This window comes from Protopterus annectens, chromosome 12.part0 (assembly GCF_019279795.1).
Source record: "Protopterus annectens isolate FY-2018-M chromosome 12.part0, PAN1.0, whole genome shotgun sequence".
NCBI lineage: Eukaryota > Metazoa > Chordata > Ceratodontiformes > Protopteridae > Protopterus > Protopterus annectens.
In genome coordinates, this window is record NC_056746.1 from 653,708,831 (window position 1) to 653,721,613 (window position 12,783).

Below are 12,783 nucleotides of genomic sequence, written 5' to 3' on the forward strand. Positions count from 1 at the left end.
CTAAATCTTTGTCTACCTCATAGTGCCTTTTTTTGGGCAGCTTCCATCTTCTAGCATAACAAAACAGAATCTGGATGACTACAATGGTGTAGAAGGATAAAGCCCTGACTATAGCCCTGGTGATTTGGGTTCGATTAGCTACTCAGATAAGTAAACTGGTAAGTACCTGTGAACCTTTGAACTGGAACAGTCCTTAGATCTAGTCTGAAAAATCTGATGTCACTGCAAGAATGAAGTACAAAGCCAAAGTAATGTGGGGGGGGGGGGCCCAGAAATGAGGACTATTTTATGTATTAGTCCAATTAACTTAAAATGTGAATAGAACAGCAGGTTTTGCATGAACATGCATTTTCTCAACAATAAGTAGCTTGAAATTTTTAATATTTGTCAATTGACCAACTGTAAGCTTGATGATTTTCCACCTGACTCGGCCATTACTACAGCCCACTAGAATCAAAACCTGTCATGCTCAAGTCCTTCCCAGAATGCTCCTCTCCAATTTACCCTAGATCTTGTTGCCACTTCCTATGACAGATGTGTTGCCAAATTACTGAAGAGCGAAGTTCAATTTCCTTGTTCTGTTTTAAAGTTTTTTGCTATAATTTATAGTTTTTTCCTTATTAGTGGATTGTTTGTGGATTTTTCTCCTTTAGCATACCCTTTTCTGCTATAAATGTTTGTGTCCTCAAAAAAAAAAAAAAAAAAAGGTGTAGTTTATTTTCATTTTTTTCTCGCTACACTTGTAGTCCGTTTGCCATCATTGGTAATCTTCTGTACTTCAGTACTCTTTTTTACCATTGTTGGTAGTTTTCCTGGCCCTTTCTGTTCTAGTTACAGTTTTTGTTGTTGTTGTTTGGCTGTTACAATAAAATAAGATATGGCTGATAAAGTTAAAGGAGCTTCTGGTTTTAAGAAATGTCAAGAGTGTGACTGTAAGATGCCTAAATCCCATGGGCATTCTCTTTGTGTCTATTGCCTGGGCCCAGTACACTTCCAAGAGGATTGTTCAGTCTTTCATGCCTTTAGTCACCGAGCATTGGTAGAAAGAAAGAACAAACTGTGCTAAAGAGGATGATTAAATCTGCTTTTGAGGAGGCTTTACCTAGTTTTTCTGGTAAAAGTAAAATGGATACATCTTCCCTTTCCTCTTCATCTTCATCCTCAAAACTAGGCAAACCAAAAAAAAAGAGTCGATCGGTGCAATGTCTCCCTCGGCATCGATGACCAAAAAACTGAGGACTTTGGTTCCTACCATTTCTGTGGAACCGACAGTCTCTGAAAAGGCTTCTTCGGTCTACTTCGACACAGAAACTGACCACCACTGATGCAGAAATTATCTGAACTGGAGCCTACAGCTTCGGTGCCATCTTCTTTTGCGGCACCGATATCTTCAGATACAACAGAATGTCCTGATTTTTCTTTCTACAATAGACCTAGAACTATAGATGTTCCCCCATCCCTAGATCCCTTTGCTGGTTATTTGCCAAGTCCGTTTTTAGAAAGACCAACATCTCCCTCTACACAGTCAGTTCGTTCCACTAAAAGCCTAACAGAATTAGACATGTTGAGATTGGTGGATCAGCTCCTTACAGCAAAGGGGACTTACAGGTGCATCCTGGGTTCCATCTCCTTTGGGTGCCGTATCCCCCTTTCTGTGATCACTCCTACTCTTCCTCCTCTAACCTACTCTGACACCTTGGAGATCTTCTTTTGGTACAGATTTCTACCCTGAGTTCTTTGGCTGTATTAGAGAGTTCTTAGGGGCTTGAGCTCCAAGGGGTGGGACTCCGCTCTTTTTTTCAGACCCATCTCTGCACCTCGGGACTTTGGCACAGGTTAGTTCTACCCCAGTTTCAGCTTTGGGAGCAGCTTCTTTGGAGCTGGGAGTGACCACGGTTCTGAGGCAATCCTTTGCAGTTCCGGTCCCCCTTCCCTTTTTGAGAGGCCAGCCTTTCAGGCTATGGAGAGAGTCTTGTCCACTGTAGGCATTCATTCGGTTCCTTCTCTGTTGGACCAGATTCTCGAACCTTTCTCTTGACCAGAGCTTCCTCCGATCTCAACTCTTGGACAGCAAGCACCAAGAACACAGGAGAGCTATTCAAGTATTGTCCTCTTCTGATACCTCTCCTGATCATCTCACTGAGGAGGTTCCTGAGAAGAGGAAGTGTACGAGGAAACACTTGGATTCCCTAGAGGAGTCCATCACAGAAGATACTGATTTTGATTAGAGGGGAGGTTCCCCACGGTCACTACCGGAAGATGTCTTCTTTGGAGACATGCTTGAGATCCTTAAACAGAGGGCTGGCTGAACATCCCAAAAGCATTCTTAGGAGGAATCAGTATAACTGCAGGCCTTTGGCGCTCGGCCTTCTCCCTCTTGCGTTACTCTGCCCGCTGACGAGCTCATTAAGTTGCTCTTGCAGCAGGTGTGGAAGGCTTCTGACACCATAGAACCTATTCCCAAGAGGCCAGACAAAATTCTTTCTGCACCAGAGGACAATCAATTTTGAGCAAAGGGATTTCCAGTAGGTGCCATGGTGGTAGCATGGTCACAAAAAGCAAGTGGCAGAGGAAAGTGCACTATCCATCCTCCCAGTAGAGAGTCTCGGGTGATGGATAGGTTTGGAGAGTGGGTTTATGCTTAATCTACTTTTGTATTGTGGACTTTGAACTTTGTCACATTTCACCGGACTTCATCGGGATCTGATTAAAGAGCTGTCAGATACCCTGGCAGGAGCTGTATCTGAAGAGGCCCAAGATAAGGTTGCATCTCAGTTGGCCATCCTAGAGTCCATTTCAAATTCTTCCATGAGGCTCGTAGCACATTCAGCTGAAGGGGCAACTAGAGAAGCGGGATCAGGCATAGCCATTCGGTGACATGCCTGGATGCGCTTATGCGAATCTGCTTAACCATTCAAGTTTTCATTTTATCAGTGCATCTTTTGATGGATCATCCCTTTTTGGCCCTATAATTCGAGACGCCTTGTCCAGGTGTGAGAAAGATGGAGAAACCCTTTTTGCAGTGGGCATACATTTCTGTACTCGTCAATGGTCCTTCTCCAGGAACTAAAGGAGTGGAAAAATGTGGTTCAGAAAGTTCCAAGGGTCTTTTCAGAACACACGTAGCAGTGGCTGACCAAGGGGCAGAGGGGGGAGCTTTAACAGAAGACTCCATCCACGTGACAGAGGTGGCCCACAAAGTCAGGGTTCCTGGGACTCCTTTCCTGGTAAACCCTACCAGTGCTCCTAAAAGGAGGCCCGATTGCTTTCCTCTGGAAGCAGTCTAGGGGCGTCTATTCTTGGACCAGCATGCCTGGCTTCAAATAACTTCAAATGTTTGGGTGCAAAGGATTATAACAAGAAGCTACACCATACCTTTTTCTCTATTTTCCAAACGTTTTCCAAACCATTCCAGCAGAATCCCCAATGTTCCACCCAGTCCGGGGGAACCAGCAGTACAAGAAATTCAAAAACTGCTTCAAAAAAGTCATCCAAGAGGTCCCACCAGACTAGATAGGATCCAGAATTTACTCAGTATTCTTTGTAGTGTCAAAGAGAACAGGGGGCTGGAGACCAATTTTGGATCTGAATGTTTTGAACAAGCCCATTTGACTAGCAAAATTCAGGAAGGTCACGGTTCAGTCTGTTCTCCCATTTCTAGGGAAATATGATTGAATGTGCTCAGTGGATCTTCAGGATACTTATTACCATATAAAAATAGATAAGGTCTCCAGGAGATTTCTCTGCTTCCAGCTCGTAGCCAGTCATTATCAGTTCAGAACTCTGCCCTTTGGCCTCACCACAGCCCCCATAGTGTTCACCAAATGCATGGCAGTAGTAGCAGCTCACTTGACACTGCAGGAATTCTGGGTATTTCTGTACTTAGATGACTGGCTTATTACTGCTCCCACCAGGCATCTTCTAGAACAAGCAAGAGACTACGTTCTCCAGACTTGCGCCAACATGGGCATCACCGTAAATTATGAAAAATCATGACTGACTCCAACACAACTGATGGTACATCAGCAAGCAGGGAGGAACAAAGTCGTATCCCCTTTGTCAAGAAGCTCTCAGAGTTTGGCAGTGGGCTATCTCCAACAGCTTTCTGATAGCAGTGCACATTATGGGGAGTTCCATTGTGATAGTGGGCAAATTGACCAGATGCATTCTCCTGCCTCACAAGTGGACTGCCAGGACCTAAGTGGTGAGGGAAATTTTTCGTCACTTGAGGCCAGCCTTGCTGCGACCTTTTTGCATCACCCCTGAACAACAAGTGCAGCATCTACTTTGCCCTGATTCTCCTCACCAGGCCAGTCCCCAAGAGATGCTCTCCTGCATAATTGGCCCTCCAGACTTCTGTACGCCTTCCCCCCTTTCCTTTAATCCCTCAGTTCCTGAAGAAAGCGATAAGGTTGAAGAACAAAGTAATTCTCCTTGCCTTGACAGATTTGGTTCCCCTTTTTTGGCCTTATCTAATTCCAACAGCCGTGGACTCTTGGACCCAGATCCAGATCTTCTGTCCCATCCAGAGGGATTAGTTCATCCAGACCTTCAGAAATGCAGGCTGACAGCTTGGCTTCTGCAGTTCCACTAATTACTAGACATAATTCTCTATCTTCCCCAGTTCATAAGATTCGTTTGGCATCACACAAACCCTCCACTAGGAAGCTCTACAAGAGTAAATGGCAAAGATTTTCCTACTGGGCTCGTGATAACAATTTTAACCCTTTTTCCGCGCCTATTGAAAAAATCTGAGAATTTTTAGCTTTAATCTTTGAAGAAGGAGGTTCTGTCTCTACTATTAAGGTTCAGCTAGTGAGTATTTCTAACTTTCGTAATGGGTGCAAGAGATATTCATTAATTTCTTATAAACTTTGCAAAGCATTCTTAAGAGGGACATTGATGTTAAAACTTTCATATAAAGATCCATTTTTACCCTGGGATCTTATGTTAGTGTTACAAACCATTGTACATTCCCCTTTGAGCCTACTGCCAACTGCAACCTAAAATTTTTATCTTGAAAGACTATTTTTCTGGTGGCAATCACTTCTGCCGGAAAAAAATCAGAAATTCAAGCCTTATCTTGCAAACCACCATACTTAGTATTTCACAAAGACAGAGTTTCCTTGAGGATGAACCCTTTCTTTCTGCCAAAGGTGGTGCCAGAAACAAATAACAATCAAACAATCAATTTACCAGTCTTTTTTCTTAATTTCTTAAAGGTGAATACTGTTTGCATTTATTGAATGTCCATAGACAATTGCGATTCTATCTCCATAGAATGAAAGACATTAGAAATTCTGACCAACTGTTTATGTCCTTTTCAAATACCAGAATAGGTAAGCCAGTATCCAAGGTTACCTTATCTAGATGGCTGAAGAATTGTATATCCTTCATAAACAATAAGAGGAAAGTTGAATTGCCAGGGCCTGTCAAGGCACATTCTACTAGAACTGTAGTTACTTCAGCAGTCTTTCATTCTAAGACTTCTATGAATGATATTTGTGCACCTGTGATATGGGCTTCTCCACATAGCTTTATTACTCATTACAAATGGGATTTTATCTCTAGGGGCAGAGCATCCTTTGGTTCTTTGGTGCTCAGGAATATTCTTCCGTGAGTCCTCCCAAGATATAAGGTAGCTGGGGACTCTGTCCATATGTCAAGGAATAAATGAAGATTGACAACATCAGATAAAGAAGTTATGTACTTACCATAACGTCCCATCTGTGTTGTTGATCTTCATTTATCCTTGACTTCCCACCCTCCATTCCCCTTCTTGTTTGACCTCCAGGTGAAACGAAATCTGGTCCTAGTTATACATTGTTTCATATATGACACTAGGTATGGTCTCCAGTAAAGTGGTACTAGGTTGATGTCCTGATATGTTTATCTGCAAACTCGATCTGAGGTAAATTGGAGAGGAGCATTCTGGGTAGGACTCAAGCTCGAGAGTTTTTGGTTCTCGCAGGCTGTAGTAACGTCCGAGTCAGGTCCAATGCTGGGAACCAAACCCATAAGTCAAGGATAAATGAAGATCTGTCAAGGATAAATGAAGATCAACAACACAAATGGAACATTATGGTAAGTACGTAATTTCTTTTTTATGCTACTAACATGGAACATCAAAACCAGTAGTCATGTCCTGGGTTAGCTGTCTTTTCCCTCCTGTTCTAGTTGCAACCACTTGTCTTTTTTATTAATTTTTTTCTGCATTACAAACATCACACCGTCTACCTTTGCTAGACATATACTGCCTTGTCTTTTCCTCAACGATAATATTTGTCTTTCTTACAATGAACATCAGTATGCATATATGTGGATGTAATGAATCATAGCACCTGATTTTTTTTTTTTTATTCTTTCACCTCTGACCTTTCCTCTTGTCTGCCTGTATTGGGGAGAAAGCTCCTAGGTATGTATCTGGACTGAGTCACCATGCTCTGGGATAAGCAGGTTCATTGTACTGTCATAGGAATGCATTGTAGTCACTAGCTCCCACACTGCATGAGTATGCAGTGGTGCTGCTTTGTATCCTGATCTTGTTTTGTATGACTCTTGAGCACCTCATTGTTGTCTAATATTCTGCAGGCTGATATGTGATATCCAACTTGCCATTTGAAAGCAAACATTGGACACCTTCCCTCCAATTAAGGAAAGTTAGCCCTTGACATTTTGATCCTTCCACTATAGTCAAAGCCTATGATCTAGGTCTGTTTTTTTTCCTTTAATACTAATTTTGTTTGAGAAGTCTGGCTGAGATGATCACAAAAGTAACATTCCTATTATCTGCTGTTGTGATTTCTGTCTCTCAGAAACTCATTTGAAGTGTGAGAAAATTCTGTTTGATTGGTTATACACAAAAAGGAGTAATGTGAATTTTGAATATATACCACTTAGACCTATTAGAACCCCCTAAAATGACCTACAGAATAACTTAGTAAACTGAAAGATAAAAACTGGTGGACTGCACAGATTGTGGCTTGGGGAGAAGGGCTTTCATCCTTTCTGTTTGAAGCTACTGTGACCAGCATTTCTAAAGCTAGCTCTTCTGTTACTGTTTCTATAGATTTCATATATTATTTACATAACATTAGATCTCTGTCTTCATTTCTGAATTTGTGTTTCTAAACGTTCTCCCCAGAGGCCTGTATACACTCTTCCTTTGTGGATTAGTGACTCACCATGGAGTAGTTTCATAGTGACTGCCTTATATGTTGTTTCCGTTCCCTGCAGTGTATTGTTCAGTTGTGCTCATCTTTTATAGGCCTGTAAAGTAACACTGTCCCCACAGATGTCCCCCTTTTTTGGAATATGCATAATCTTCCTCCCTTGCACATAGTACTGTACTACCAGATGTCTGCCATTGTTGTCCTTTTTCCCTCTTCTGTCACATTTGGAGCTCTCCAGCAGTTCAGTTTATTACCTAACATTTTTTCCTTTCTCAATGATATTCTACTGCATGTCTATCCTGAAATTGTTTCATTGTAAAATTCACATGCTCATTTCTATTCAGATGGGTTACCTGCAACATTGCTATTTGCATCCTAGATTTCTTAATACAATGTAGTAGTCTTTTTACTTTTTTGTCTATATGTGTAAGGTCATTTACATTCCATGATACTCTTTATGATAGAAAGCTATTATCCCCACCTATTATCCATAACAGATGTTCTTCGTGTTTCACTGTTGCAGTCATCACATTTGGGTTAGCCCTGCCAGGGTAGCCCTCGACTGGCCTGAATACCAGAGGCTTAGTATTTCTGCGTTGGTTGCTGTCGCTTCAGGACTGATGTCAGGTCGTCAGTAGTATAAAGTAAGGCAGCTGACACCATTACATCAGTCTTTCTTGCCGTGGAGCCTGAAGCAGATGCAATTCGCATGAGTGCCGGTCAGCCTCTATCTGAGATTTGTCTACCGAATTGAAGCTGAAGTCTTCTAAAGCTAAGTACCCCATTGGGGATCCTTTTTTTCTTGCACTAACCAAAGTCAGACATAGTTAACAATTGTCTCGCCTCTGGAAAGCAAATACCACACAGAAACTTTCATTCTTACTGCATCACTTGCTTAGGCCCAGACCACGACATCCACCACTTGTCACTTATGTGGTTTGTTCAACGCCAGAACTATCCTTCGTCAGGCCCTTATTGTAGCTAGATATTTTCACTTACAGTCCTCAAACTCTGATATAGCTTCGGTAAACCATCTGACAGCAGATCTTCTGAAAAAAATTTAAAGATAAAGACAGAGACAGACTGCACAGGTCCAAACCTACCAACGATGCTCCCATTAAGCTAGTCATCAGTTCTCCAGTCTTCAGTGAGGCGCTTTCTCTGCCCCTGATGCCCAGTTCTGTGGATTCACAGGCTGCTACTGAGACCCTTTTGGAGTCCTGTGTCCACAAAACTCTTCTTCAACTAAGGATCCTGTGGTCATCTCTACTTTGGATGGGTCCATGGCCGCTGAGCAGGCACCGGTTCCGAGGAAGTCCTTCACACTACCGATTCTCGACACAAACCAACATAGTCTTTCACGACTACCGTTCTTTCGAAAATGACCGAGTTTCTTAAGCCCAGGGTACGAACCACACCCAAGAAACCGACGACCCAATCGCAAGCACCTGCTTCCTTGCCTCGGTCTCAAATGCTTAAAATGGCAGAAGCCAAGCTACCCCCTGCAAAAGGAAGAGAGATCTGTCCCCTGTAGTTTTGTCTGAACAAGACTCAGATGACTCTGATGCTTCTGAATATGAAGACATGCAACTCCTCTCTACTTATTAGGATTCTGATGCAGAGGATTCCATCCCTGGGGAAACCCTACATACTTTAAGGGAGTATTTTCAATGGGAGAATCAGGACTACCCTCAGTCTAAAAAGAGACTCGGGGAATTCATAGATCTTTCACAGCACAGACCCTTGGCCATCCCCCCAGTCCTGGATGTTGAGGTGGATGTTTTCCTGGAATCCAGCTTGACTTCTGACACCCTCCCTCCTGCACCCAGAAAACCAGACAGGTACTACAGAGTCCCTGACTCACACAAATTTATTTTTAAAAATCGTACTGCTGACCCTGAGGTAATTTCTCAAGGGCCTAAAGGAATTAAAGCAACCTCTGCTAAGAATCCCACCCCCTCAGATAGGGATTCCCGCGCACTAGACAGATGCGGTAAAAAAGTATACAACTCGGCTACTCTTGCTATCGAGCACTAAATTGTCAGTTCCATATGCTATAGTTTCAGCAACGTTCCCTGGAAGTCCTCAAACAGAAAATGTCTTCCTTTCCTGCTTGTGCAGAATCTAGAGAGTTACAAGAATTAATGCATTCTGCAAGTCAAGTAACTAAACACACCTTGCACTGTGGTTTTGTTGCCCTAGAAGCTTCTTGCAAGGCAGCAGTCACTGGATCTGTCCTTAGAAGACATGCATCGCTTAAGGAACAGCTCTTGCCAGACCATGTCAAATCTAAATTGTTGGATGCCCCCTTGCACATAGACAACATATTTGGCACTTAGGCAGAAGATGACTTAAAAAAGATGGAAGAAAAAGCAAAATCTATGCAGACAGTTAAGGATTTCTTACAGGTCCAGCCACCCAGGTTCAGCAGACATTGTCCCACCAAGCACAGGTCCTTTCCCGCTCCCACTAGGCTAGTTCAGCCCAGACCCTGGGGAACCAGACCCCCTCCCCACCCCCTGACAGCAGCCACAGGGAATGCAGAGATCTAAGCAGTGAACTACTTCCACTTCAAAACCAGGGAGTTCTAAGCCACCCACCTATGGTAAGAACTCACAATGACTCACCTCCCCCACCCCCTCCCTCTGCCCACCTTCATTTCCCCTAGGAGGAAAACTCTCCTTTCATGCAAGCACCTGGGCCACCATTACCAACAACCGCTAGGTTCTCAACATAGTGTCCCAGGGATACAAATTTTCCTTCCACACCCTTCCAACTCCAAAAGGGTTCCCAGATCTACCTCCAAACCAATGGGCAGAGGTGCAAAAGCAAGTTCTTTCCCTGCTCTCTATGAGGGCAGTAGAGCACTTTCCTGCAGAACAGAAAGGCCAAGGTTTCTACTCCAGACTTTTTTTCTGTTACCCAGAAAAGAGGGCACCTGACACCCCATCCTTGATCTATCCATTCTAATCAATTTCCTGGTGATCCCAAAATTCAGAATGCTCACCCTGCAGCAGCTGCTACCTTTGCTCTCCAAGGATGATTGGCTAGTCACCCTAGACCTAAAAGAGGCCTACCTCCACATTCTTATCAGGGAATCATGCAGGAAATATCTCCATTTCAGGGCAGGATCTCAGCACTTTCAGTTCTCTGTGCTTCCCTTTGGCTTATCTATTGCTCCCAGAGTTTTCACAAAATGTCTGGCTCCGGCCATTGCCTTTTGCAGACAAAGGAATATACAGATTTACCTATACTTAGACGACTGCCTAATTAAGCACCTGGCCTTTGTAAAGTCCCTACTAACCTCCCTATCGTACACAGTCAACGGAAAGAAATCCAAACAGGTGCCCACCCAAAGGATTATATTCCTGGGAGCAGGCCTGGACACAGCATCCCAGATGGCATTCCTTACACTAGAAAAGCAAACTTTCCTAGCAGCCTACTTCTCTCAACTAGCCACCAGACCCCAGCTATCTTCAAGGAAAATCCTGCAAGCTCTGGGGTTCATGGCATCTTGCACACTACTCATTCCATATGCCAGACTGCATATGAGGAAACTTCAATGGTACCTAAAAGTCTTTGGTGTCAACACTCTGAAGACCTAGAGACTCTTATACGTATAATACCTTGCCTCAGAAAATATTTTCTTTGGTGGGCAACAGCATGCTCCCACAACAAGGGACTACCTTTCTCACCACCCCCTCCTCCCAGACCCTCACCACAGATACATCAGACTATGCCTGGGGTGCACACCTGGATGGCAGGTGCATACAGGGCCAATGGAGGCAACAGCAAATCCATCTGCACATCAACCAAAAAGAGATGATGGCTGTCCAGCATGCCTTGATAGCTTTCAAACCCCTTCTCTCCCCAGGGGCTCTCCTGATCAAAACAGACAACACCACTGTGATATGGTATATCAACAAGCAGGGAGAGACTCAATCCTATCCTCTATGCAGGCTGGCCATGACCCTTTGGTACACAGCCTGTGCCATGCAACTCCACCTGTTAGCCCAATTCCTACCAGGTTCTCTTAACTCTCTGGCAGACCACTTAAGCAGAAATCTTCTGGACCCACACGAGTGGCAGCTCAACAGAAGAACCTTCACCCTAATAAATCAAAATGGGGCACCCCAAGACCTCTTTGCCTCCCACACCAACCATCAGCTCAGCAAATTCTACACCAGGGAGCATCACTGCATGGCTTGGAAAGTGGATGTCCTTTCCTTCCCCTGGGTCAATCTCTCGGTCTATGCCTTTCCTCCACTACCTCTCATCCCCAGGGTACTGAAACAAAGGACAATTCTTATAGCTCCAGACTGGCCTCGCCAGCACTGGTACCCCTTGCTGCGCAGCCTGTTCCCACTGCCACCATGGCATCTTCTGCAGATTCCAAACTACCTGATCCAGAGTGAAGGGAAATTCATGCATCCCCAATAGTAGACACTCCGTTTGGCAGCTTGGCTTATTCCCTAACCCCCGATCAATCTTCCAACCTCAGTAAATAGGTTCTAGATGTTATACGTGAGGCCAGATGCCCTAGCACTAGAAAGTCTTATGCTGACAAATGGAAAAGGTTCTGCACCTGGATTCAGGCTAAGGGAGCCAGTATGGCACAGCCCTCCCTCCCTGTCATCCTGAATTACTTAGCTGACCTGCTACACATTGACCTCTCTTTTTCCTCTATTAAAATTCATGCCTCTGCTATCTCTGCTCATTTTCACACTGAGCAGCCCCTTTTCTCGCACCCTGTGATCAAACAGTTCCTAAGAGGGGCTAACAACTTGAGGCCACCCAGAAGAGCACCAACACCAGCTTGGGACCTTAACTTTGTGTTGGAAAAGCTCACCCTGCCCCCCTTCGAACCAGCTTATTCGACAGAGCTAAAATTTCTCTCCTGGAAGACAGCTTTCCTTCTGGCCATCACTTCAGCCAGAAGGGTCTCCGAGCTGCAGGCACTCATGGCTGTAGAACCCTTCATCATCTTCCGTGCTGACAAGGTATCCCTCAGGACTAACTCATCCTTCATGCCCAAGGTGGTGTCCAGTGTGGCTCTCAACCAATCCATTCATTTGCCCACCTTTTTTCTTAATCTGCAGAACAAGGGGGAAAGGATCCTGCAATCTAGATGTGCACAGACAGCTCAGATTCTATCTAGACATGACTAAATCCTTCAGAAAGTCTGATCAATTGCTGGTTAGCTTTGCTACAGGGGCAGAGGGCAAAGCCATCTCCAAACAAACCATGTCCAAATGGATAGCACACTGCATCCATTTCTGCTACAAACAACATGGAAAGCCTCCCCCCAAGGGGGTCAGAACTCACTCCACCAGAGCAGCCTCCACCTCTGTAGCTTTTATCAGAGGAGTCCCCACCAGGGACATCCTGGAGGCTGCCACCTGGACATCTGTTCACACCTTTACCAAACATTACCACCTGCCTCTCTTCTCCAAATCCAGGGCAGGGTTTGCCACTGCAGTCTTGCAGGGCATCCTAGCCAGCCCCTAGTTTCCTTGACTGCCTCCACCCATTTCCTCAACTTTGGGAATCAACCCAAATGTGATGACTGCAACAGTGAAACACGAAGAACATAATACAGATGTCCTTCAAG

General features: G+C 44.3%; 1 protein-coding gene across 1 annotated transcript in view; it reads left to right on the top strand.

Moving 5' to 3' along the window:
- The window catches only part of ALG1 (ALG1 chitobiosyldiphosphodolichol beta-mannosyltransferase), a 634,420-nt gene that overhangs the window by 100,663 nt on the left and 520,974 nt on the right, over window positions 1-12,783 (top strand). The gene's annotated exons all lie outside the window — the stretch shown is intronic.